At 45.6% G+C, this 25,744-nt stretch overlaps 1 protein-coding gene across 4 annotated transcripts in view; it reads left to right on the top strand.

The window, feature by feature from the left end:
- Positions 1–246: 246 nt before the first annotated feature.
- Positions 247–25,744, top strand: part of mylka (myosin, light chain kinase a) — a 579,206-nt gene continuing 553,708 nt past the window's right edge. For 3 of the 4 annotated variants that reach the window (XM_070875646.1, XM_070875644.1, XM_070875647.1), the window contains exon 1: positions 903–1,073. The gene's annotated coding sequence lies outside the window, so the exon portion shown is untranslated. Of the gene's footprint in view, positions 310–902; positions 1,074–25,744 lie in introns of those variants that run through there. The other variant, XM_070875645.1, reaches the window with a different exon arrangement.

The raw sequence follows: 25,744 nt of genomic DNA, 5'->3' as shown, positions 1-25,744 counted from the left end.
TTCTGTGGAGAAATCAGTCTTGTTGTTTCTTCCAAGCGGCTTGCTTCCTCTGATAGGAAATACTTTGTTGTCAACATTATTTTAGTGTGGCTGTTCTGAAAGATAAACACATTACCTAATAAGGTTGCCGGTAGCTAAAGCACGAAAGCAGTCAAAAATGTGGTGGGTGCCATATAGCACAACAATGTAATTCTTTTCCGTGTCGCAATTGGACTCCAACAAATCGCAAGGTTAGTTGATCCTGTGTAGAAAATCGGCAAACTGTGAGATTCCTTCACTGGGACCAGCTGCGATCCGTCGGCGCCCTCTGTAAGTAAAAAGAAAACTCTGACTGGTTTCAGAAAATAAGTCCCGCCTCCAAGAAGCTGTGATCAATAATTAACTATGGTTATATTAAAATATTTATTTGCTTCTTAAACAAAACAGACCAGGTATCCCTAAAACAGATTTTTGTGCTGTTTTATTGTCCCTCATCTCAAAAATCACAACCTGTTGAATGGACTGTGAATGAATGGGTGGGTTTCCCTGCCTCAGTGTATTCCCAATGCCCCAGAGTGGTTTTCTGTTCTGTGACTGTGGAGGTGAACATTAAGTCGGTATATATTGTCCTGAGTATTGATTATGAAAAGGCCCAGTGCTGGCAGTGGTGAGAAGAAAGAGTGTGTTTCATTTATTTTATTTCACAATTCGCATATTTCTGGCGGTGCCTGGAATTCGGAACCTGCTGCTGCCCCCCCCCCCAAGCAAAGCGGGTCGCATCTTGTTCTATTGGAAGCTGCAGCGGGAGGAGGTGGAACAATCCGACTGTAAGGTACAGCACGAGTGGGTGGCCTCCCAAACATTCATTCTGTGCCTGATAAAATGTAGCATTTGGAACATAGTTGTGGTGAGCTCGGCGTTTCCTTCCCGATTGGCGGCAGTGAAGGTCAGCCAGCCTGCCAGCCGCCTTGCACTGGCTCCCAATCTCCCTGAACTTTCGCCGTGCCCCAATCCCAGCCTTACAGAACCGGGGTGAAAACTGCAGAGAGGCTGCTGGCAGATTCAACAGCTCCCCGGAGCTTTCTTTCTGAAAGGTTGGTGTGTTCGGCAATATTATTGCTTTTGTAGCCTGTTGTAAGGAGAACAGACTGATTTCTGTTGAATGAGCCCTAGCCTTTTTCGGGAAGGTTTTCACTTATTTCGGATACCTAAAGCAAAGTATTGTGCAATGTAAAGTTTAATTCACCCAGTGAAGTACCTGACGACCATAGATTTTTTTTTTAAACTGTTCAAAGCTTTCCATTTGGGTCTTCTGTTTTCTACCTCGCGTGTATCATTAAAAGGACACCGCCTTCATGAAAGCATATTTTGTCAACCTTTTTGTTGGTGGATGTATAAGAGTTATAAAAGCCATGTGTAATTTTGTCACGATAATATATGTACAGATGCGTTTACACCATTTACATTATTGTGTTGTGTGTTTGCACTGTTTGACAAGAAGATTTGCCAGCCACTTTTATCTGAAGACCTTTGAAGTGTATGTCTTTAAAAAAATAATTTAAAAGGTGTGCATTAATTTAATGTTGTTCTTAAATTCTATTTTAACTTAATGTTAATAAGCAATACTTGGTATAATACACCCAGCTAGTCTGGACCAGGTGCATGCACAGAACACAGAGTTGGGTGAATGGAAATCTCAGCTCAGCTCACACGCATCCAAAAGGAGAACCGTTACAAGTGCAGAAGGTGCATTAATATTTTGAAGTGGGCTGTGCAAGTTTTCTTTCATCTTTCTCTACAAGTGATGAATGCCCTCCAGAAAATGTACATATTGAGGATAAGAGATTAATTTCACAGGACATTTCTGGCAAATAACATTTGAGCTTGTAGTAAACTAAACGTTTATACCGTCATCTGCTGTAAGGAGAATGATTCAAATATAGAAATCAGAGGTAAGTAATTAAAACGCATACACGCAGTGACTAAACTTCGATTTTGGAATTTGTTTGTATTTTTGTTATTTTTGCACCTTTTAAAATATATTTTCCACTCTTAAAATGTCACTGTGCTCCATAAATCCCTTGTCTGAGAAAATAGGCGATAATACTCCTCCTAAACCTGTATGCACTCTTGTAATGAGTTGCTAAGAGGCAATCCAAGATGACATGCACACTCCTCTGTCACTCCTGCTGAGAAAGCGGCAAATCTTCCCTTGTTGTCGCCTCTGACAGGACAGCTGAGATCATGCGTATGAGTTGCATCCTACACCCCCTCCTTCCTGTGCATTGTTACAATAACGTTATGTGGAACAGTGTGTCCCGGATTTAATCTGTTTATTAGAAAGAACATAACTAAAGCATCATTCTACTTCTGTAACATATTGCCACAACACATTAGGTTTGAACTTACAGTCAGACAGCCTAAGTGCTCGTCCATGTTGAGTGACTTTTCAAAAGGGCAATCAAAGTTGGCAGAGGAGGGGAAGATGTAATTTAGTGTATTATTGTATTGTTTGCCTACATATAACCATGAATGAGAAAGACTTTTCTTTATTTCTGTGAGCTCTTTGCTGCTATACTGCACCAAGCTGTGGAGACAGTGAATGCTATAAAGTCTTCCTTTAGATCAAGTGCCCAGAAATCAGTCATGTAACAAATTTGTTTGGAAGTCCACTACATTCATCCATGTCAAATGTTCAAAGTATGATAAACTTTGCTTGACGATCCTCTTTACTATGTCCTGCTCTAATTCAAGCTTTCTAATTGCCTTTTATTCTGATTCAGTTTCTTCTCATACCAGCAGGAATCTTGCACAGACAGGTTATTCAACATATTCATCATCAACTTTTAGTGCCCGTCTTTCTGCGTTATATACTAACTTGGACCTGAGGAGGCTGCTAATGCTGTGCATTGGACACTAACGTGGCTTGTGTTCCAGGAAACTAGCCTTACCAAAATGAGCTCATTGGCGTAATTATCTGGTGCTCCCAATGCATAGTGCGTGACAGTCTCAGAGTGCTGAGGTTGAGGGCAGGATTTCCTTCAACAGCAGCTCTTAAAAGGCTGCTGGCTTCCCTCAAAGGTAGACATCTTTCTAGGCTGGATTATGGATGATAACAGAGTTGGAAGTCCTGCAACAAAGGGTGACTCTGTTTGGAAGAGCGGGCAACTCTGCAATCAAGGGGTGCGTGGGGGGGGGGGGGGGCAGAGGGCAGATGTCTGTTAGCCAGTTTCAAGAGTGAGCTCCTAATGAAGCAGTGACCATAAGTGAAGAGGTAAAGAGTGCAGGTGGAATTGCAGGAGCTGCAACCTACCACCCGGAAAACAGCCAGCTTCAAACCTCTTTCAGCTGCTGTTTGGCGATTCAGGGTTCCCTAATAAACATTATTTGATAGCTCAATATCAACACTTTATGATGTCATTTGAGACTGACATGAAACCTGCATAGTTTTGGGGCATCCCTGCAGGAGTCTACCACCCACATTTGTGCAATGCTGCATGACCGAGCTGCAGGGCACCATGGGAAATCTGGCCTCTCCAAGACCCTCTGCAGCAGAGCAACCCTTGACCAAGTTCTAAGCTAAGGATAAGCTTCTTTCATAAATGCTTTGGCTAATTCTATAGAGACCTTGAGCTCTAATCTGTCGCAATCTGTCTCCTTTGAATTCAGCAAGTTGTGGAATTAGATTGATACAGGGCTTCAACAAAGAAAGAAAAGAAAGAAATTGCATGTATGTAGTGTCTTTTATAACCTCAGGACATCCCAAAGTGCCTCACAGTCAATGAAGTACTTTTCAAGTGTAGTCACTGTTGTAATGTAGGGAAACACAGCAGCCAATTTGCAGACAGTAATGTTATAAAAATCAGTTATGAGATAAATGACCAGATAATCTGTTTTAATGATGTTGGTTGAGGGAGAAATGTTGCAAAGGACACTGGGAGAACTCCCCTGCTCTTAAAATAGTGTTTTATATCCATCTAACGGAGTAGATGACGCCTTGGTTTAATGCCTGATCCAAAAAGCGGCACCTCCAATATTGCAGTTCTGCAGTACAGCTGGGCCCAACCATCTCATTACTGCCCAGAGGTCAGCTCCCACACAGATTGTTGACCATTCTTACAGAATTTCCAGCAACAGGGTAATAGCAGGAGTTTATACAGATGACGATGTGTCTCAGGGAAATGCCACATTCCAAGCTTTCTGCCACCCCAAGAAATGACTACAGTTGAATCACCAATTGTACAGCAAAGCAGCTACTTCATCACTAAACTTAGCATCTTCACCTGCTGACCACCAATGATGTCTCTGCAAGATCCTGAAAATCACCTGGGAGGACAGACGCACCAACATTAGCGTCCTTGGCCAGGCCAACATCCCCAGCATTGAAGCACTGACCACACTCGACCAACTCCGCTGTGCAGGCCACATTGTTCGCATGCCTGACACAAGACTCCTAAAGCAAGCACTCCACTCGGATCTCCTTCACAGCAAACGAGATGGTGGGCAGAGGAAATGTTTCAAGGACACCCTCAAAGCCTCCTTGATAAAATGCAACATCCACACCGACACCTGGGAGTGCCTGGCCAAAGAACGCCCTAAGTGGAGGAAGTGCATCCGGGAGGGCGCTGAGCACCTTGAGTCTCATCGGCGAGAGCATGCAGAGACCAAGCGCAGGCAGCGGAAGAAGCGTGCGTCACACCAGTCCCACCCACCCTTTCCTTCAACGACTGTCCCACCTGTGACAAGACTGCAGTTCTCGTATTGGACTGTTCAGTCACCTAAGAACTCATTTTTAGAGTGTAAGCAAGATTTCCTCGATTCCAAGGGACTGCCTATGATGACGATGATGATGATCTTCAGACCAAGCAGAAGGAGGGACTGTAAAACCTCTACCCCTCGAAGCAGGCACGGATACCCAACAGATAGCTACCTCACTTCCTCTGACTGGGCTACACTGCAGAACTCCCTGTGAACAGTCTAAGCAATGGAATCACTGATTCAAGATGTCAAAGGTGCATTACACAGTGACCCTGGTGGAATGCATGGGCTGCACTGTATCTTTCCTGAGCTCTTGTCCTTTGTCCTGGCCAATAGTTATCCCTCAATCAACATAACAAGAAAAACAGATCTGGTCATTGTCAGATTGCTGTTTCCGGGAGCTTGCTTGTGCGTAAATTGGCTGCCGCATTTCCCACATTACAACAGTGACTACACTCCAAAAGTACTTCATTGGCTGTAAAGCGCTTTGAGATATCCGGTGGTCATGAAAGGCGCTTTCTAAATCCAAGTCTTTCGTTCTTTCTTGATGATGACCAGGCATGTCTATAGGATGGTGCGAGGAAGCTCACATGACTTAAGAATACTTATAATCTTTTGAAAGTAAATTTGATTATTGCAGTTGTCTTTTATAGCTCCAGATCTGGTGTGAAGACAGAATATACCACTGGAAATGTTAGAATACCCAATTTATATAATTCATGAGAAAAACCATCAGAACTTTTTCATCCTCTCACACTATATGAATAAAAAAACACTTCTTAATGTGAAGGGATTATGGGCAGACGCTTCGCTTGCTGGGTTCCCGTCCAGCCAGTGAAGATGAAAATGACCCCCAAAGTCTTTTGAGAAAAGTAAAGAAACTCTTGAATCCTCAGAGGATGAGGGAAGCACACTTCAATTTAACATGAAGCTTTGGTGCATGCTGGGATATTCAGCAAACTGCACATGTTCAGAATGCACGGATGTGGAAACTCGCTAACTTCTCGGGGAAATGCCCAGTTCAAGCCATGCTTTGGAGCGAGGTTGAGGCTTTAAAGTAAAAACTTTATGGAAGACATTAAATGGCAAGCCAGTGTTACTGTGAAATACGTCATTTTAAAATTTTAAGAAAAGATTTGTTTAAAACCTTTAGAATTAGAAATGACAGTTATTGAGGAAGAAATGGTGGATGAACAAGAGCAAATATTGACATATGATTTTGCATTAAAAATATTGACACACAAGACACGGCTCAAAAATTGTGATACAGGAACTAAGCTTATTGTGGACAGGAAGTGTTTACTATACATAAAAATTACAATTATATGTTTACCTATTTGTATATAATTTCTAAATCTTGCCTTTTTTAAAGCCTAGAATATATAGCAACTCAAACACAAGATGTACCAGATTGGAAGTAGGTACCGAGGTCTGGATTTTCGGTTTTCTAACGCCTCAGTTAGTGGCCAAAGGGGGCATTAATGGGAGCGTAAGGGGTTACCGACAGGGGGCGCAGTGTTTTGCCTTATTAGAGGCTCCCCGGGGGTGCAGATCATTCGTGCCTGGCTGCTGACGATCACTGCGATCCTGACGTCAGTCCTGGTGCAATGCCCACACTTGCGCCCCGTTCGTAAAATGAGGTGCGGCCGCCTCATTTATCAGTCGCCAAGAACAACGTCTGGTAAAACAGTCGGTACAGGCTTGCAGAGTCGTTAACTGGTGGCTATTTAAAGGGATGAGGAAGCGCTTCCCTTGGAGGTCATATTCAGTGCAACTTTTAAAAACAGCATGGTGATGAGCCTCCGAGTTGGCAGCGGCACACAGACATACCAGTTCAGCTTGAGAGAAACTTCTTTGTGAAACTTTAATGTAGGCATTACTTGTTCGCCAGCATTGCATTCTACATGTTCTAGCAAGGCATCGGCAACAGAGAAGGACCGTTGGGCATGTTGGCGGCCGAAAGAGGAGAGCCTCAAGATGTCAGGGCAGGAGGCCTTATCCCCCATGGCTTTACTGGTGGCAATGCTCATACCTGCGAGGAACAGTGTGTCAGAATGATGTCATGTCCTGCAGGAAGACCTGCAGCCTCATATCGGCACCAGGACTGCGCTGCCCGTCGCAGTGAAGACACTCAACTTCTATGCATCCGGCTCCTTCCAGGCTGCATTAGGGGACATATGCAGCATCTCACAATTAACAGCACATCGCTCTATACATGCAGAATGGATTTCATTACCTTCCCGATGAGCAGGGAGAAACAGGATGAGCGTGCATGTGGGTTTGCCAGGATCGCGGGCTTCCCTAGGGAGCAATTGACTGCACACACGTGGCCTTCCGAATACCATTCCAGAATGCAGAGGTTTTCAAAAACAGAAAGAGAAACAGAAAGTTCCTCGACTGTTTCAGCCACCTCAGCGAAGCCGAGGCTGGCTGCTCGGGGAAAAGGGATATGTCCTGGTGACCTGGCTAATGACCCCACCACAGAGCCGGAGGAACGCTACAATGAGAGCCATGCCACCACCCGCAACATCATAGAGCAGACAATAGGGTTGCTGAAGTAGTGATTCAGATACCTGGACCGCTGCGGAGGCAGCGTTCAATACTGCCCTCAACAGGTCTCACTATTCATTGTGGTGTGCCACATGCTGCACAACTTGGCCATCATGAGGGCCTAGGCCTTGCCAGTGGGGATCGCAGGCCCACCTCAGGAGAAGGAGGAGGAAGAGGAACAGGAGCCTGGTGACACCCCGAATCTGCAACAACATGACGAGGACCAGGAGCAGCCACGAAGGAGGCAGCCTACCAATGTTGGTGGCGCCATGGCTATTCGGCGGCAGCTCATAAGGGAGCGCTTCGCTTAAATGGAGGTAGCTGAGGGATGCAGCTAATAATGACCGCACATTTTGCCACGATAATGCCACATCTCCGTCACAACTGAACAGTCATATACCAGATGCTGAAGGAAATGGTTCAGCTAACAGTTTATTTGGCAAATATGCGTCAAACAACCCTATATACCCCACACCCTCCAATAAAACAACATGCAGCACCCACCCCTTCAAAAAACACAACAGATGGTGAAACTTGCCAACATATATACATAGGTCCCATGGGGACATATTTATTCAGTGCGTCTTACATAAGAACATAAGAATTAGGAACAGGAGTAGGCCATCTAGCCCCTCGAGCCTGCTCCGCCATTCAACAAGATCATGGCTGATCTGGCCGTGGACTCAGCTCCACTTACCCGCCCGCTCCCCATAACCCTTAATTCCCTTATTGGTTAAAAATCTATCTATCTGTGAATTGAATACATTCAATGAGCAAGCCTCAACTGCTTCCTTGGGCAGAGAATTCCACAGATTCACAACCCTCTGGGAGAAGAAATTCCTTCTCAACTCGGTTTTAAATTGGCTCCTCCGTATTTTGAGGCTGTGCCCCCTAGTTCTAGTCTCCCCGACCAGTGGAAACAACCTCTCTGCCTCTATCTTGTCTATCCCTTTCATGATTTTAAAATGTTTCTATAAGATCACCCCTCATCCTTCTGAACTCCAATGAGTAAAGACCCAGTCTACTCAATCTATCATCATAAGGTAACCCCCTCATCTCCGGAATCAGCCTAGTGAATCGTCTCTCTACCCCCTCCAAAGCTAGTATATCCTTCATTAAGTAAGGTGACCAAAATTGCACGCAGTACTCCAGGTGCAGCCTCACCAATACCCCATACAGTTGCAGCAGGACCTCCCTGCTTTTGTACTCTATCCCTCTCACAATGAAGGCCAACATTCCATTCGCCCTGCTGACATTTCCCACCCCTCTGCATCACTCCCCTCTCTCGTCTACTACTCCTCCTCAATGGGTCCTCAGAGCCTGCAGCAAGGCCACTTGAGAGCTGCTGTGTGTCTGAGGGAGACAGGATAGATGGCCTAGCAAGACACCCTGGACCAGCTCTGGGCCTCGAAGGCCCGGCTGCTGATAGCCCCCTATGAGAATGTACGGCACCAGTCTTGGATGGCTGAGGTGCAGATGCAAAGATGGAATGACAGTGGTTGGAGCTGGAATGATGTGCCCCTGAGAGAGGACATCAGGTTCCATCTCGACCGACTGGCTGCCACACCCCGAGGGCACAGCCTCAGCATCTGGAGCAATCTGGTGGAGCACAGATTGCTGGCCTACTTTGGCACCGTTAGCTCCCTGTTGGACTGCTGGGGATCCAGACACGATGGCAGCAGTCAATGCTTGCTGGCAACAATTTGACTCTGCATCAGAGCAGACAGCGCCTTGATGCCACCATGCACTGATGACATGGCAGAATGCAGGTGTAGCATGACCTCAGCCTGCCACTCAAGGGCCATTTTGCCATGGCCTGCGCCATCATGTCTGGGACCCTATGGTCACTTCTGGCGCCCATCATCTGTTGGAATCTACCAAGGATCAGCTTGATGGGCTGCTGAGATGCAAATGCAAATGTTGAGGCGGCCACCACCACACTCAAAGCAAGTGCATCCACGCTCAGCGGGATCCTCGCCAGTGCATCCATTAGCTCGCGGTGCATCGGCATTGATTCCCTGAACATAGCCTCCAAGTCCAGGTGCTCATCTGCTTGTCTGTGAGCAGGATTCATGGGCCGACTTACCCACTGGAGAACTGGCCCCTCACGAGGCTGGGCGTTGCTGCAGGCCACTGGGGCCAGGAGCCTCAGGTTCATTCAACCCCGCGAAGGTGGCCTCCTCCACCGAGGTGGTCTCCCCACTCGCTCCCAGTGAGGACGTCTCGCCCTGTCCCGGCACACTGCTCATCTTGCCCGTCGTCTGCAGACACCCGCTGGCGGGCAGGCTGCTGCTCTTCCGGCTCATTATCTGTCAGCACAAAGCAACAGAAGTGCGGTTATCAGCTGGAGAGGGGGAAGATAAGGCAAGAAGTAGGGGGGCATTGTTATTTTGGTTGCAACATGTAAGGCATTTGGGCTCAAGGCTAAGGGGACTCCCAGAAACTGCCCATCTCATTCACATACCGTCACTGTCGAGCAGGGGCTCTGCCTCTCCGCCCTCCACCGCCACGACTGGAGTGCCCATGAAGGCGGACATTCGTTCCTCCACCTCGGTGAGGTCCTGGAGGTAGGGCTGACCCTCTCCCCGACGATACTGCTTGCGCATATTGTGCACGTATTTGACCCGCATTGACAAAAGCAAAAAGCTGTTAGTGGCTGTGTAGGTGCTGGTGTGTCTGCAGTCGGGCACTCGTGAGTAATATGAGGAAATGTGCATATCTGCATTTCATCCTGCATAGCATCGTACAATAGATGTGTGAACGGTGGGTCTGGGGCAAAAGCAACTACCAGTAAGTATGAGACTTAGGCCTGGGACCGCATATGCAGGTAGGTGGGCTCAGGCTGAGTAAGGAGGTAGAAGGTGAGATAGGCTTGGAATGGCAGGGCATGTCTGGTGAGGTGATGGAGGCTGACTTCAGCAAGGACAAGCATGGCCTGGTAGACATATAAAAGGGGTAGGCAGTGCAAAGTCTTTACATTCTGTGAGGCAGTGAGGTTCACATGAAGGCATTGGAAGGCGAATGAAAAGGCTACTCACCCTGACAATCCGAGTAAGTTCATTAAATTGATCGCGACATTGCGTTGCTGTTGTGGCTGCCGTGTTCCAGACTGAAATGTGGTGTATCACCTCTCTCCACAGCCTTGCCAAAACACTAGCTGGTGACTGTCATCCCCCTCCAGGCTGGAGGGCATTTCAATTACTCTCTACTGCCTCCAGCAAGACATCAAGGGCAGTGGGCGAGTAGCAGGCACTTAGCTGGCATCCTCCTTCCTCCTCCATTTTGGCACTCTGAAGGCACTGTGGAGCTGCTCATGCGCTAACTTACCTTTAAGACTCGGCTGTTCCCGGGATCTGAATCGGAGTTCGGCGCATGTGCAATGGACCCGCTAAATTTATCGACCAAACTTTCGTTATCGCCCGCCCAGCTGTGGCGTACAACAGCTGATTTTGCACCTCTATCAGCTCATCGCCTGATTCTGACGAATTTCTGGGCGGAGGGCGCAAACCTTTTCAAGGCGATAAAATGACTCCTCCGCCAGGGTTACCGCTCCAAATGAGACACGACCGAATTTCTCCCCGCTGGTGTTTTGCAACACTGAGGAGCTGCAGTGGGGCATGGTCGTAGGCTTTTGTAACACTGGGAGATGGTCCTGAGTAAGGCAGCACTGGGGCTGGCTGCAGGTGTTTGGCAGCAGTGGGGATGAGAGCGCTAGGGTTTGACAGCACCGTGGAGGGGAACTTGGGGATGGTCAGAACTGGGGTGGAATGTAGGACTTGGCTGACTGGTGGATTCTTGGAGTCTGTCAGCACTGGGGGAAGGCGTGGGTCTAACAGCATTAGGCATGGACTGACATGGTCTGGCTGCACTGGTTTGTAAGAGAATCTTCACATAGATATTGATTCCAAAGAAATAAATAAATAAATGCCACAGCCACATAAATATATGGGGATAATATTTCCACGTGTATCTCCCACATTTCCTTCAATCGTCCGCTGAGATTGCAGCAAGACATTGGGAGAACCCCCATAGAAAGTTTATCACAAATATTCAATGTGTCTGTCTCTCCTTCTGCCTTGCTAGAGCAGATAATATACTGGCTGATTTATTTATATATATATTTTTAAATTCAATTAGCAGAATTCAGTCAGATATTTTTGCATATTTTGGAATGTGGGTGAAAGGACAGGGCTTGAAACCAGCACCCTCCGTGAGACCCTTTCTTGCTGTCAGTCATAAACACTTCCAGAACTTATCTCAGAAAACATTATTTACATGGGATTCGAGCCACAAAATATATTTTGAATAAAAATCTGTTGACAAAATGTTCATGTTGTTACCACGTTATTCTGCAAATATTGAATTTCCTCACAAGTTTCCAGGATTTTCCACTCAATAATTACCATTTCACTCACAATCTGCAGACATATAAACCCCTTATCTGTAAACAGTGATTTGTTTTTCAAAGTCTTAAGTGTAAACAAATGCAGAATTGTATTCCTCAGCTTGATATTTTCTGAAGTAAAAGCAAGTTTATAGCTTGTATTTAATACTCACTCTAATTCATCATCCAGTTTGTATTTAAATTGATTTGAAAAGCACACAAACTGAAATACTGTTGCACGCAAAGCATCATTTATCCTATTTTGGAAGTCAAATATAAACAAGAAACACAGATTTATAATCAGTGCTGTCTGGATATATGTTGGTCGGCTTTGGTTAAGTGGTCTCTGCTTGTTCCTCTCTCATTCTCAGATAGCCTCTTTATTTAAATTTAAAAAACCTCAATATTAGCTTTATCTGAATAAAGCTTTTGATATTTGTCTCGTGTTTTTCTTGAAATAATTTTGAAAAACAACCAAACAGATATAATGTTACAAGCTGGAAAGAAACATTCTTCCAGTTGGGCTGACAAAAATGCTACAATACATCTCAGGAAATCATGCATACTGCAGTACTCAGACTGCAGAATCTGCCTTCAACCAACAGAGTCATAGTTCTGGCCAAAATGATCGTCCCAAAATTGCAGTCAAAATAACAGCGAGGCTAATCGTTCTCGTCGTTATTTAAGTGCAAATGCCACAGCAACGTCAGATAGGGCAGATGTGTAGAAATTAAAGTTGCTGTCGGAGATGGGCCACTCCACCGTTAGCTTCAGGAAAATGGCATCTCACTGTCTCGCTCCGCATTGAAATACATTAAGCGGCATGAAGTTCTTGTACTTGCACTGTAGATATGAAGTAAATTTGGCATAGAAAGTTAAGTCAGGTCATTTTAAGTCTAAGTACCCTTTTAATAACGTGGTAAGTGTTAATTACTGTCAGTAAACCTTTCTGGAACTTAAAATGAACTATTTCAAGCTTGGAATTTCATTCCTTGCGATTTTAATTGTTGTTGGAGATTTAAAACTTTTTAAAAGCTTTTTCTTTGTTTCATTTTCTCTCTCTTAATCCAGTCTTTCTATCCCTCTTTATTTCCCTTTCATACTTGATTGAATTCACCATTCTAACTTACACTTCCTTGTTCAGACTTTGCACTGTTCATTTCACAGTCCTTCAATCTGATTGGTTAAGGAAAGAAAAAATAAATTCTTGCATTTACATAGCATCTTTCTCCACCACCGGACATCCCAAAGTACTTTATAGCCAATTAAGTACTTTTGGAGCGTAGTCACTGTTGTAATCTATGAAATGCGGCAGCCAATCTGCGCGCAGTTAACTCCCACAAACAGCAATGTGATAATGAGCAGATAATCTGTTTTTTGTTATGTTGATTGAGGGATAAATATTGGCCATGACACTGGGGATAATTTCAATGCTCTTCTTTGAAGTAGTGCGACAGGATTTTTTACATCTACCTGAGAGAGCAGACGACGCCTCGGGTTAATGTCTCATCCAAAAGATAGCACCTTCCACAGTGTCGCATTCCCTTTGTACTGCACTGGAATGTCAGCCTAGATTTTTGTGCTCAAGTATCTGGAGTGGGACTTGAACCCACAACCTTCTAACTCAGAGGCAAAAGTGTCACCCACTGAGCCACTGGTTGACACTGGAGATAAAATCATAGAATCATAGAAATTTACAGCACGGAATGAGGCCATTTCAATCCATTGTGTCTGCACCGACCGACCAACAGCTATCCAGCCTAATCCCACTTTCCAGCTCTTGGTCCATAGCCCTGTAGGTTACGGCACTTTAAGTACACATCCAAGTATCTTTTAAATGTGATGAGGGTTCTTGCCTCTAAAATTCTTTCAGGCAGTGAGTGCCAGACCCCCATCACCCTCTGGGTGAAGAAATTTCCCCTCATATCACCTCTAAACCTCCCCCCAATTACTTTAAATCTATGCCCACTGGTTGCTGACTCCTCTGCCACGGGAACCAGGTCCTTCCTGTCCACTCTATCTAAGCCCCTCATAATTTTATACGCCTCAATCAGGTCTCCCCTCAGCCTCCTCTGTTCCAAAGAAAACAGACCCAGCATGTTCAATCTTTCCTCATAGCCAAAATTCTCTAGACGAGGCAACATTCTTGTAAATCTCCTCTGCATCCTTTCCAGTGCAATCACATCTTTCCTGTAATGTGGTGACCAGAACTGCACACAGTACTCCAGCTGTGACCTAACCAGTGTTTTATACAGTTCAAACATAACCTCCTTTCTCTTGTATTCCATGCCTCGACTAATAAAGGCAAGTATTTCATATGTCTTCTAATCTACCTTATCTACCTGGCCTGCTACCTTCAGGGATCTGTGGACCTGCACTCCAAGGTCCCTTTGTTCCTCTACATTTTTCAGTGTCGTACCATTTAATTTGTATTCTCTTGCCTTGTTTGAACTCCCCAAATGCATTACCTCACACTTATCCGGATTGAATTCCATTTGCCACTGTTCTGCCCACCTGACTGGTACATTGATATCTTCCTGCAGTCCGCAGCTTTCTTCTTCATTATCAACCACACAGTCTATTTTAGTATCACCTGCAAAGTTCTTAATCATACCCCCAACATTCAAGTCCAAGTCATTGATAGATACCACAATAAGCAAGGGACCCAGCACTGAGCCCTGCGGAACCCCACTGGATATAGCCTTCCAGTCACAAAAACATCCATCAACAATTACCCTTTGCTTCCTGCCTCCGAGCCAATTTTGGATCCAACTTGCCATTTTGCCCTGGATCCCATGGGCTTTTACTTTCATGACCAGTCTGCCATGTGAGACTTTATCGAAAGCTTTGCTAAAATCCATATATACGCACTATCCTCATCGACCCTCCTGGTTACCGCCTCGAAAAGTTCAATCAAGTTAGTCAGACATGACCTACCCTTAACAAATCCATGCTGACTGTCCTTGATTAATCCATGTCTTTCAAAATGAAGATTTATCCTGTCCCTCAGGGTTTTTCCAATAATTTTCCCACCACCGAGGTTAGGCTGATTGGCCTGTAACTACTCGGTCTATACCTTTCTCCCTTTTTAAACAAAGGTACAACATTAGCAGTCCTCCAGTCCTCTGGCACCACACTTGTAGACAGAGAGGATTGAAAATGATGGTCAGAACCTCTGCTATTTCCTCTTTTGCTTCTCTTAACAGCCTGGGATACATTTCACCTGGGCCTGGGGATTTATCCACTTTCAGAGCTGCTAAACCCCTTAATACTTCCACTCTCACTATGTTTATCTCATCTAATATTTCACACTTCTTCTCCCTCATTGCAAAGTCTGCATTGTCCCTGTAGTGTCCCTGCACCTTACTACAAACTCACACAAGGCATGGATATATCAGACACAGTCACTCTGTGACCATCACCTTTATTGCCAGGACCAAGGAGTCTTGACCCTGGGTGGGACCTCCCCTTTTATACCTGGAAACCCAGGTGAGGCGTGTCTCTCGCAAGTTCACCCCCTGTGGTCAGGGTGTACATTTCTAGGGTACAGGTACAGTGTACATGAGTTACAGTTACATGACTATGTCATTGAAAGATGGTTAAATATATGACATCACCTCCTCCCTTAAGTCTTTTTGTTTCAGAGGTTAAGTCTGTCAGGTGGTCGATGCTCTCTCGTGGAGCGCCGCAGTTGTGGCTCTGGTGGTTGAGCCTCGGCATGCGTCTCTGTCACTTGAGGTGATTCCGGCCTGTCCAGGCTGGCCGCAGGGACTGTGCATGCTGAGGGCTGTCTTTGTTGCTCGGCCGCTGGCAGTGGTGTGGGTGCCATCTCATGCTCTTCTTCAGGTTCCTACGTGTCTATGCTGAACCTTTTCTTTACTTGGTCCAAGTGTTTGCGGCATATCTGCCCATTGTTTAGTCGGACCACCATGACTCTATTCCCTTCTTGGCCAATTACGGTGCCCTCGAGCCACTTGGGTCCCAAAGCATGGCTAAGAGCAAATACCGGGTCATCTATTTCTGTACACCTCCCCCTTGAGTTTCGGTCATGGAGCTCGGTTTGGGACTGGCGCTTACCCTCAACAATGTCTGCCAGGGCTGGGTGAATGAGAGACAGCCGCGTCTTGAGCATGCGTTTCATGAGGAGTTCCGCTGGCGGGACTCCCGTGAGCGAATGTGGCCGGGACCTGTAGGCCAGCAGGAGGCGCAATAGGCGGTACTGAAGGGAGGGTCCTTTGATGGGTAGCATGCCCTGTTTTATGACTTGGACCGCCCGTTCTGCCTGGCCATTGGAAGCCAGCTTGAACGGCGCCGTCCGGACGTGCTTGATACCATTGCCTGACATAAACTCCTGGAATTCATGGCTGGTGAAACATGGGCCATTGTCGCTGACCAGGATGTCTGGCAAGCCATGGGTCGCGTAAACCGTACGCAGACTCTCCACGGTGATGGATGTCGTGCACGAGTTCAATATGATGCACTCGATCCACTTCCGAGTATGCATCGACAACGATCAGGAACATTTTCTCCATGAACGGGCCCGCATAGTCCACGTGAATACGTGACCATGGCCTGGTGGGCCAGGGCCACAGGCTAAGTGGAGCCTCCCTGGGGGCATTGCCCAGCTGGGCACACGTCGTGCACCTGCGAACCCAGTGTTTCAGGTCTGAGTCAATCCCCAGCCACCACACATGTGACTGGGCAATGGCCTTCATTAACGCGATGCCAGGGTGCTCGCTGTGGAGTTCCCTGATGAACGCTTCCCTTCCTTTCTGGGGCATGACTACCCGGCTGCTCCATAGCAGGCAGTCGGCTTGGATGGAGAGCTCATCCATCCGTCTCTGAAACGGTCTGACTTCCTCGGGGCACGCCCTGTGTGTGGGCGCCCAATCCCCAGTCAGGACACATTTCTTTATCATGGATAGGAAGGGGTCCCTGTTGGTCCAGAGTTTGATCTGGCGGGCTGTGATGGGGGAGTCCGCAGTGTCAAAAGCCGCAACGGCCACGACCATCTCGGCACTCTGCTCCGCGTCCCCTCGGTGGTGGCCAGTGGGAGCCTGCTGAGCGCATCAGCGCAATTTTCGGTGCCTGGCCGGTGCCGTATGGTGTAGTCATATGCAGCCAGCATGAGGGCCCAGCGCTGTATGCGAGCTGACGCATTGGCGTTGACAGCCTTGCTGTCGGACAACAAGGATGTTAACGGCTTGTGGTCTGTCTTTAGCTCGAAATGTCTACCGAAAAGGTACTGGTGCATCTTTTTCACACCGTAAACACAAGCGAGTGCTTCCTTTTCGACCATTCCGTATCCACACTCTGCCTGGGAGAGCGACCTGGAGGCGTAAGCCACCGGTTGGAGTCGGCCGTCATTGTTACCCTGCTGCAACACACACCCAACCCCGTAGGATGATGCATCGCATGTTAAGACCAGTTTTTCACAAGGGTCATGCAAAGTCAACAGTTTGTTGGAACACAGCAGTTTCCTCGCCTTATTGAAAGCCCATTCTTGACAGTCCCCCCAAAACCATTCACAACCTTTACGCAGGAGCATGTGTAACGGCTCCAGCAATGTGCTTAAGTTCGGCAGAAAGTTCCCAAAATGGTTCAAAAATCCCAGGAATGATCGCAACTCCGACGTGTTGCCGGGCCTGGGCTCCCGGTGGATCGCCTCCGTTTTTGATTCAGTGGGCCGGATCCCATTTGCGGCAACCCTCTTGCCCAAAAACTCGACCTCTGGGGCCAAAAACACACACTTGGCCTTTTTCAGCCGCAAGCCTACCCGATCCAATCGGCGTAGCACATCCTCCAGGTTGTGGGGGTGTTCTTCGGTGTCTCGACCCGTTATGAGAATGTCGTCTTGGAATGCAATCATTCCAGGAATGGATTTGAGCAAGCTTTCCATGTTCCTCTGAAAAATAGCTGCCGCCGAACGAGTGCCAAACGGACACCTGTTGTAGACAAATAATCCCTTGTGTGTCGTGATGGTGGTCAGAAGCTTGGATTCTTCAGCCAGTTCCTGAGTCATGTAGGCCGAAGTGAGGTCCAACTTCGTGAACAGCTTACCACCTGCCAGCGTGGTAAAAAGGTCCTCCGCTCTCGGAAGCGGGTATTGGTTTTGCAGCGACACTCGGTTGATGGTGGCTTTGTAGTCGCCACAAATCCTAACAGCCATCTGCTTTGAGGACGGGAACGATGGGACTTGCCCAGTCGCTGAATTCAACGGCTGAAATTATGCCCTCTCTGAGCAAACTGTCCAGTTCACATTCAATTTTTTCACGCATCACATACGGCACCGCTCTGGCTTTGTGGTACACTGGCCTGGCGTCCGGAGTGATGCGTATCACTACTTTAGTGCCCTTGAACGTTCCGACACCAGGTTGAAACAGTGACCCGAATTTTTGCAGGACCTGTGAGCATGAACTTCGCTCCACGGATGAAATGGCGTGTACATCCCCCTAATTTCCAATTATCTCAGCTAGCCAACTCCTCCCCAAAAGCGCGGGGCCATTTCCCGGAACGATCCAGAGTGGCAGCCGGTTCTGTAATCCATTATGTGTTACCACCAAGTTTGCACTACCCAACACTAGGATGATCTCTTTGGTGTACGTCCGTAGCTGCGTCTCAATGCGTTCCAGTTTGGGCCTGCTAGCTCTGTGTGGTCATAGTCTCTCAAATTGTTGGGTGCTCATGAGTGACTGGCTAGCTCCGGTATCCAACTCCAGATGCACTAGGATGCCATTCAGTAAGACTTTCATCATCATGGGTAGCGTTTTAGTGTATGAGCTGTGGACGTCAGCCACATGAACCCGCTGAACTTCAGCATCTATGGCTTTACCCCAGGCCTCATATCCTGCATTGCAGACCCCTCGTCTGGTTCCTCTGTCTCACAGATTAGCCTCGCTACTGCCTTTTTGCACATCCTGGTCAAGTGTCCACTGACATTACAAATCCTACAGGTATATTGCTGGAACCTGCAACTTCTCGCAGTGTGTCTACCCCCGCACCTCCAGCATGAGCTGAGATTGAGATTGCTGTTAACAAAAGGACTATTACCAGGCATTCCTCTCTGATTGCCCATTTGGTTGTTTCTGATGGTGGGTGTTAATGATCCCATCGTGAGACGCATTGTTCCTCGAGATGGCGTGAATTGCCGATCCCCTTTCCATTGTCCTTGTTGCGGGCCCACCCTCGAGCCTGTTGCTGCCTGGGTGGTTTTGAAATGCCCTTGCCTGCCTGTGGGGTCCCGAGCCGCGTTCACAATGTTAACTCCCTGGTCCATCGCCACGTTGGGACCAGGGCTGCGTGCGTAAATTAGCTTGGTCTCCTCTTCCCCTGCCATAAAGGTCTGAGCTATCAATGCCGCCCCTTCTAAAGTCAAGTCCTTAGTCTTTATGAGCTTCCTGAAAATGCCGGCATGATTAATGCCATCGATGAAAAAGTCCCTTAACATCTCCCCCCTGCAGGCATCGGAGAACTTACAGAGACTGGTCAAGCGCCGCAGTTCCACCACGAAGTCCGAGACGTTTTGTCCCTCCCGACGCTGGTGAGAGTAGAACTGGTGCCGGGCCATGTGTACACTACTCGCTGGCTTGAGATGCTCACTGATCAGCTGGCTGAGCTCTTCAATGGACTTGTCCGCCGGCTTTTGGGGTGCGAGCAGACCTTTCATCAGCGCAGATGTCTGTAGTCCGCAACTGGTCAGTAAATGCGCCCTCCGCTTGTCAGCTGCTGTCTCTTCCAGCCAGTCCTTTGTGACAAAGCTCTGCTGGAGTCTTTCCACGAAGTCGTCCCAGTCCTCACCCACACAGTAACGTTCCTCTGTGCCACCGGTGGCCATCCTCGTGGTTCGGTGATTCCCGTTTCTCGTCGCCAAATGTAGTGTCCCTGCACCTTACTACAAACTCACATGAGGCATGGATATATCAGACACGGTCAGTCTGTGACCTTCACCTTTATTGCCAGGACCAAGGAGTCTTGACCCTGGGTGGGACCTCACCTTTTATACCTGGAAACCCAGGTAAGGAGTGTCTCCCACCAGCTCACCCCTGTGGTGAGGGTGTGCATTTCTAGGGTACAGGTACAGTGTACATGAGTTACAGTTACATGACTATGTCATTGCAAGATGGTTAAATGCATGACAGCCCCTGTCTTTTGTGAAAACAGATGCAATGTATTCATTAAGAATCCTACCCAGGTCTTCCGCCTCCACACACAGATTTCCTTTATGGTCTCTAATAGGCCCCACTCTTTCTCTAGTTATCCTCTTGCTCTTAATGTATTTATAAGACATCTTAAGTTTTCCCTGATTTTACTTGCCAACATTCTTTCATGCTCTGTCTTTGCTTTCCTGATATCCTTTTTATTTGCACCCCTGCACTTCTTATACTCTTCTCGAGTTTCTGCAGTGTTGAGTTCTCGGTATCTGTTATAAGCTTCCCTTTTTTCTTTATCTTATCCTATATGTCCCTTGACATCCAGGGGGCTCTAGATTTGTTAGCCCCACCCTTTTTTTAAGGGACCATACTTGCTCTGTACCCTCAGGATCTTCTCCTTGAATGCCTCCCACTGCTCTGACTGATTTACCATCGTTTCCAGTTCACTTTCGCCAAATCCCATCTCAGCTCAGCAAAATTGGCTTTACCCCAATTGAGAACTTTTATTCCTGTTCCCATTTTGACCTTTTCCATAACTACCCTAAATCTTACTGAATTATGATCACTAGCACCAAAATGCTCTCCCATTGATACCCCTCCCACCTGCCCCATTTCATTCCCCAAAACCAAATCCAGAACCGCCCCCTCCCTTGTTGGGCTTGTTACATACTGGCTAATTGGCCGATAGACAATTGTTAACTCAGGCTCCAGATGCATTGTTTCACTCGCTGCGATGTTATCAGCTTGCACTTTCAGCAACTTGTGACTCAAAAACTTTAAAAACCTAAACATGCACTGACAAGTTTAACTAATGACGGGCGCCATTCATTAACATGTCACAGGAGTTTTTGGCCATTTTGTCTTAAGGTCTGACTTTTGAGAGAAGCAGAGGCCTTCAAGCTAAAACATTAATGGTGGTATTCAAAGGCACAAAAGATAACTTTATAATTAAGTTTTATCATTTTATTGTGAACTATGTCAATTTTAATGTTTGCTTTATATTACAAACTTTATTTCAAACATTAGAAATTTCAGTTACAGAGAAGAAATAGTGGATGAAATTTGTTTTCAAAACTGTTTTTTAGTGATTTGGATTTTATTATGCTGGTACATTCTCCTGATTGATCATTAAGGATTGACTCTTGACATTGATCTGTATTAAGTTTTTTATTGGTAGTTTTCTCGTAGTTTCCCTCACTGTTGACCCATTCACTCCCTACCTCTTCAGTTCTGACTTCAAGCCAATCAACAAAGTGTGACAAGAGCTGCCTGCTACATGCAAGACTTTTAATATATTAATGATATTTTATAAGTTCAATATTCTTAAATCACCACCCTTTTGTATGTAGCCGACTATATAAGCCTTTTTTGGGTCCAGTATTTGTCCAAAGTGGAAAGATAGCAAATCCTGTTCCAAAATGGCCTGCACATGTACAGATGTTTCATGAAAAAATGATCTGTGCCTTACCAATTGGTGTAATTTAATAATTCTATGGCAACATAATTCTCTGATTAACTGAAAAATGTGATTTGTGGTAATTACGCTAAAATTAGAGTGAACATCAAAATTATAATTCCACAATAAGTACTAACTGGGTAGTAACATTGTCATAGATCAGAAGAACCCACACATGAAATTTTATTTCACTGTTCAATACCAAAAAATGTCTTGCCTTTGAAACTGGCAATGCAAAACACTGGAGCAAAAATCTACGAAATGGCTGGTTATAAAGCCAAATGCCCTGGATCACAGACTTCTCTGTGGGTGCCACCAGCAACTCTGTGCAAAAGGAAAGCAGGGGAATGAATTAACTGCACTGGTTTTGTGACAGCTTGGCTCATTTGTTACCATTAGGAGTGCTGCATTGTCAGAATATAATATCCTATCGATGAGATTTTAAACCAAGTCCTCTTTGTCTGTTCATGTGGCCATTAAAAATCCCAAGATGCTATTGAAAGACGACCAGTGCCCTTTCCAACATTCCTTCCTCAACCAACGCTGTTAAAATAGATAACAGATTAATTGGCCATTTAACTCGTTGCTCCTGAGAGATGTTGGTGTGTGCAAAATGACTGGCATGTTTGCTTATATAATAGTCCCTGCACTTCAAGTAATTCATTGTAACAGAAGTGCTCTGAAAGGTATAATGAGACATCTTATAATTTTTTTTTTATGGCTGAAAACATTTCACACAATCCAAGATTTCTTGCCATTGCAGCACATGAATATTAAATGAGGAATATACATGGTTATTAGAGAAGTAGCTTTGACTGAAATGAATAAGAAGAGCCGACAAATGGAGTGAACTATTTAGGAACTTAGTCTTATTGGGATTGATTTTTAGCTTGCATTGTATTTTCATGGTGTACATACTTTGTTTTTATGCATTTTTGGTCATTTGTCCCAACTACATTTGTAAAAAGTTGTGAACATATCTTTTTATTTCCAAATGCTGTGATTTAATGACACAAAATATGTCATTTGTGTTGTTTGCATTTGATGTCATTTTAGCAAAATGATATGCAGCTGTCCCACTGTTCTGCCTCCCATGCAACGAGGATAGTGGTAACTCTTTAATCCTTGATTGGTAATCATGTCAAACATATTTAAATATACTTGATTTAACTATTAGAGAAGAGCACTTTGTATTCAGAATATAACTCCTAATCCCATTATTTGAGCTGCTTGGTGGCAGGGAACAGCTTTGTTGGCATGTCTGGAAGAAAAATTACCCTTAGTGTAACTGAATTTCACTGAAGTGTGTAATGTCTGTCTCTGTTGCTTCTGCTCCACTGTTCCCTTTTGAGATAAGTTGCTGATAAATCATTCTGCTGACATTTAACAAACCAAATAGGGTGTTTCAGTTTTCAACACAGATTCTTAATGGCAGATTTTAGTAGCAAATTGTGTACGCAACTGTCTGTAATGAAGGACTACCAAAAATACTGTAATTCATGTGTCCAGGTAACTAATGTGGCCACAACTTCCAGGGCATTTAACACAATTTTCCTACGTATAATATGGAGTTTACATTTTGAATATAATAGAATATTGCATTTTAATTTAGTGGATTTTATTTAAGTCACTTAGGCACAGACAAGAATGCCACTCTGGCTGCCAAGAAATATTCTTTTGGGTAAAAGAAATTGGTGGGTCTGTGTCCCCTTTAGACAGACCAAGTGGTGCTCTTGACCAGTGTTCTTTTATTACAATTCAGGAGTGGAAACTCTGAATTTAACTTAAATTGATCATTTTGATTTCTGTGGAGTTCATACTGTCAATTGTGATCAAGTTGTGCTGCACACCATGGATTACTACTAAATTCCTTTGTAAAAAAAAAACAAGTCTGTAATATGGATCACACATTTGAATATCTTAAACTTTTCTCATCCATTATCTCCTCTTCCCTCTGTTCCTGAAAGGCACTGGTTGTGTTTTGGATACAATTCTGTAAATGCCAGGTACCCTCAGGACCTTGCCCAACTGGTCATTATTCATGTGTGAGCCTTGACCAACAGTACCTCCCAGAGGATTGAAGTAAATATGAGTGTCAGACCTGCTTCCACTTTCTCTTACTGCAGCTAATGATCCCTTTAGTAGCGCTGTACATTGCCACCTCCTGACCTGTACCGCCCATGGTTTGTGGGCAGGTTGTGGAAGTAGTGGTGGCACTGGGACTAGTTTATCCCGCTTTGAATATTTTGAACCAGCCCCTTCTGGCCACCTAAATTAAGGTTCACCCAAAAATCGAGGCAGACCTCCGGTGGTAAATCGATGTTTTCTCCCTGATTTTCCTCCTACTCATCATCATCATCATAGGCGGTCCCTGGTATCGAGGATGATGCTTCCACGCCAAAAAGGGATGAGTTCACAGGTGTTTCAATTCATATTCCATGTCCCGAACTATATATTGAAGGGTGGAAGATACCTGTGCGTAGATGTTTTTAACGTGTGGTGGCCATTGCACACCAGCCACGATACGGGCTTGACAGAGCTAGGTCCAGTGGCAAGGATTAACCAAGATGACTGGAGACCAGCTCTGCAGTGTGGGCTGGCCCATGCTGCCCCTGGGCCCTCGCTTCTTCTGGGCCCCGAACTCACCCCTCTTCTGGGCCCTGATCACGTCGCTCCATGATCACTCACCGCTCTTGCTTTACGCTCCAATCAGCGACCTGGATTATGGTGACGTCCAATCCAGTTTCCTCTTCACAGCTGTCGCTCTCCAGCATGCGCTGTACCTTGAAGTGGTAGGCTCCTTTGAAGGCCCCGACCTGCTGATGGTCCTTGCAGGTCGGGGCCGCCGTGCCTCCTACTACACTCCCATTTACAGGCATTGCGAGACGAAAATAGGCCCCAGGGGTTGGATAAGGAGTCTAAAATGGGAGTTTATGATCAACAGATCCAAACTATTCAAGTTTGTTGGTGGATTACACTGAACATTTTCATGAAAAATTGCTCCTTAAGTTTCCTTCGAAAAAAGGAAAAGAATGCTTTCCATCTGCACTCAATTTTCACTACGTTAAAGGCGCTATGTAAATGCAAATTGTTATTATTGCAGTCAGGAGATGGTGCTATCTGTCATGGACACAACTGAGCTCTTTATGCATCTTCCTGATAAATATGCTTCTCACTTCAGTAGCTGTGGCAGTTGTATTTGAGTGATTTGGGGGTTTGAATGAGCACAAATAAGGGTTAAAATCAAGAGCTGGAAAAAGAATGTTTTTCAGTAGCCTAATGTTGCGAGGGCGCCAGACAGACCTGGATCACAGATGGCTATAGGCTCAAATCCCAGGGCTGAGAGAATCTGACAAATATTTGGCTGCTACTTGGGATGAATGTGTAGATATATTTGGAATCAGATCTGAGCTCCCTGTTCATTCCTTTGCCCAGCTAAATTTTGAATTAATTGTACCAAAAGTCCATTTGAAAACAAAAAGTTTTGTTTAGCTAGGTAGAGCTTCTTAAACAGGGTACATAGGAATAGAAGTAGGCTATTCAGCCCTCGAGCCTGTTCCGACATTCAATTAGATCATGGCTAACAGCTTAAGTCTATCTACTCTCCTTGGTTCTGTAACCCTTACTACTCATGCAAACAAAAATCTATCAATCTCACTTTTTACATTTTCAATTGACCGAGCTGCATCAGCTTTTTGAGGAAGAGAGTTCCAGATTTCCATTCCTCCTTCTGTGAAGAAATGCTTTCTGACATCACCCCATGAATGTCTTAGCTCTAATTTTAAGGTTACACATCCTTATTCTGGATCCCCACCAGAGTAATTCGTTTCTCTCTACTTACCCTATCAAATCCTTTAATCATCTTAAATCACAAGGGAATACAAGCCTAGTCTATGCAACCTGTCATCATAATTTAACCCTTTTAGCTCTGGTATGATTCTGGTGAATCTGCGCTGCACCTCTTCCAAAGCTTATATATCCTTTCTGAAAGAAAGAAACACATGCATTTATATAGCATCTTTCATGACCACTGGACGTCTCAAAGCGCTTTACAGCCAATAAAGTACTTTTGGAGTGTAGTCACTGTTGTAATGTGGAAAGCACGGCAGCTAACTTGCGCACAACTGAGCTGCAGTGCCCAGAACTGAATGCAGTACTTCAAATAGAGTCTAACCAGAGATCTGTGGAGCTGTAATATAACTTCCACCTCTTTATATTCCAACCCTCTTGCGATAAAGGCCAACGTTCCGTTAGCCTTTTCAATTATTTTTTGTCTACAGTTCCTAGCTTCTCGCCATTTAGAAAATTCTCTGATCTATCGTTATTAGGTCCAAAGAGGTCGAAATTCGGTTGGTAACGCATGCTGATAATGCCAGTGTTAGGTGTTAACCGGGAGTTAGGCGTCTGGGAGTGGCGCTCGGTGCTGTGCATGCCCTGACGCAAAATTCGCTTGAAATTTTTTCGGGG

Source organism: Pristiophorus japonicus, chromosome 3, assembly GCF_044704955.1.
Source record: "Pristiophorus japonicus isolate sPriJap1 chromosome 3, sPriJap1.hap1, whole genome shotgun sequence".
NCBI lineage: Eukaryota > Metazoa > Chordata > Chondrichthyes > Pristiophoridae > Pristiophorus > Pristiophorus japonicus.
Note: the sequence above shows the minus strand (reverse complement) of the source record. Positions and strands in the feature narration are given on the sequence as shown.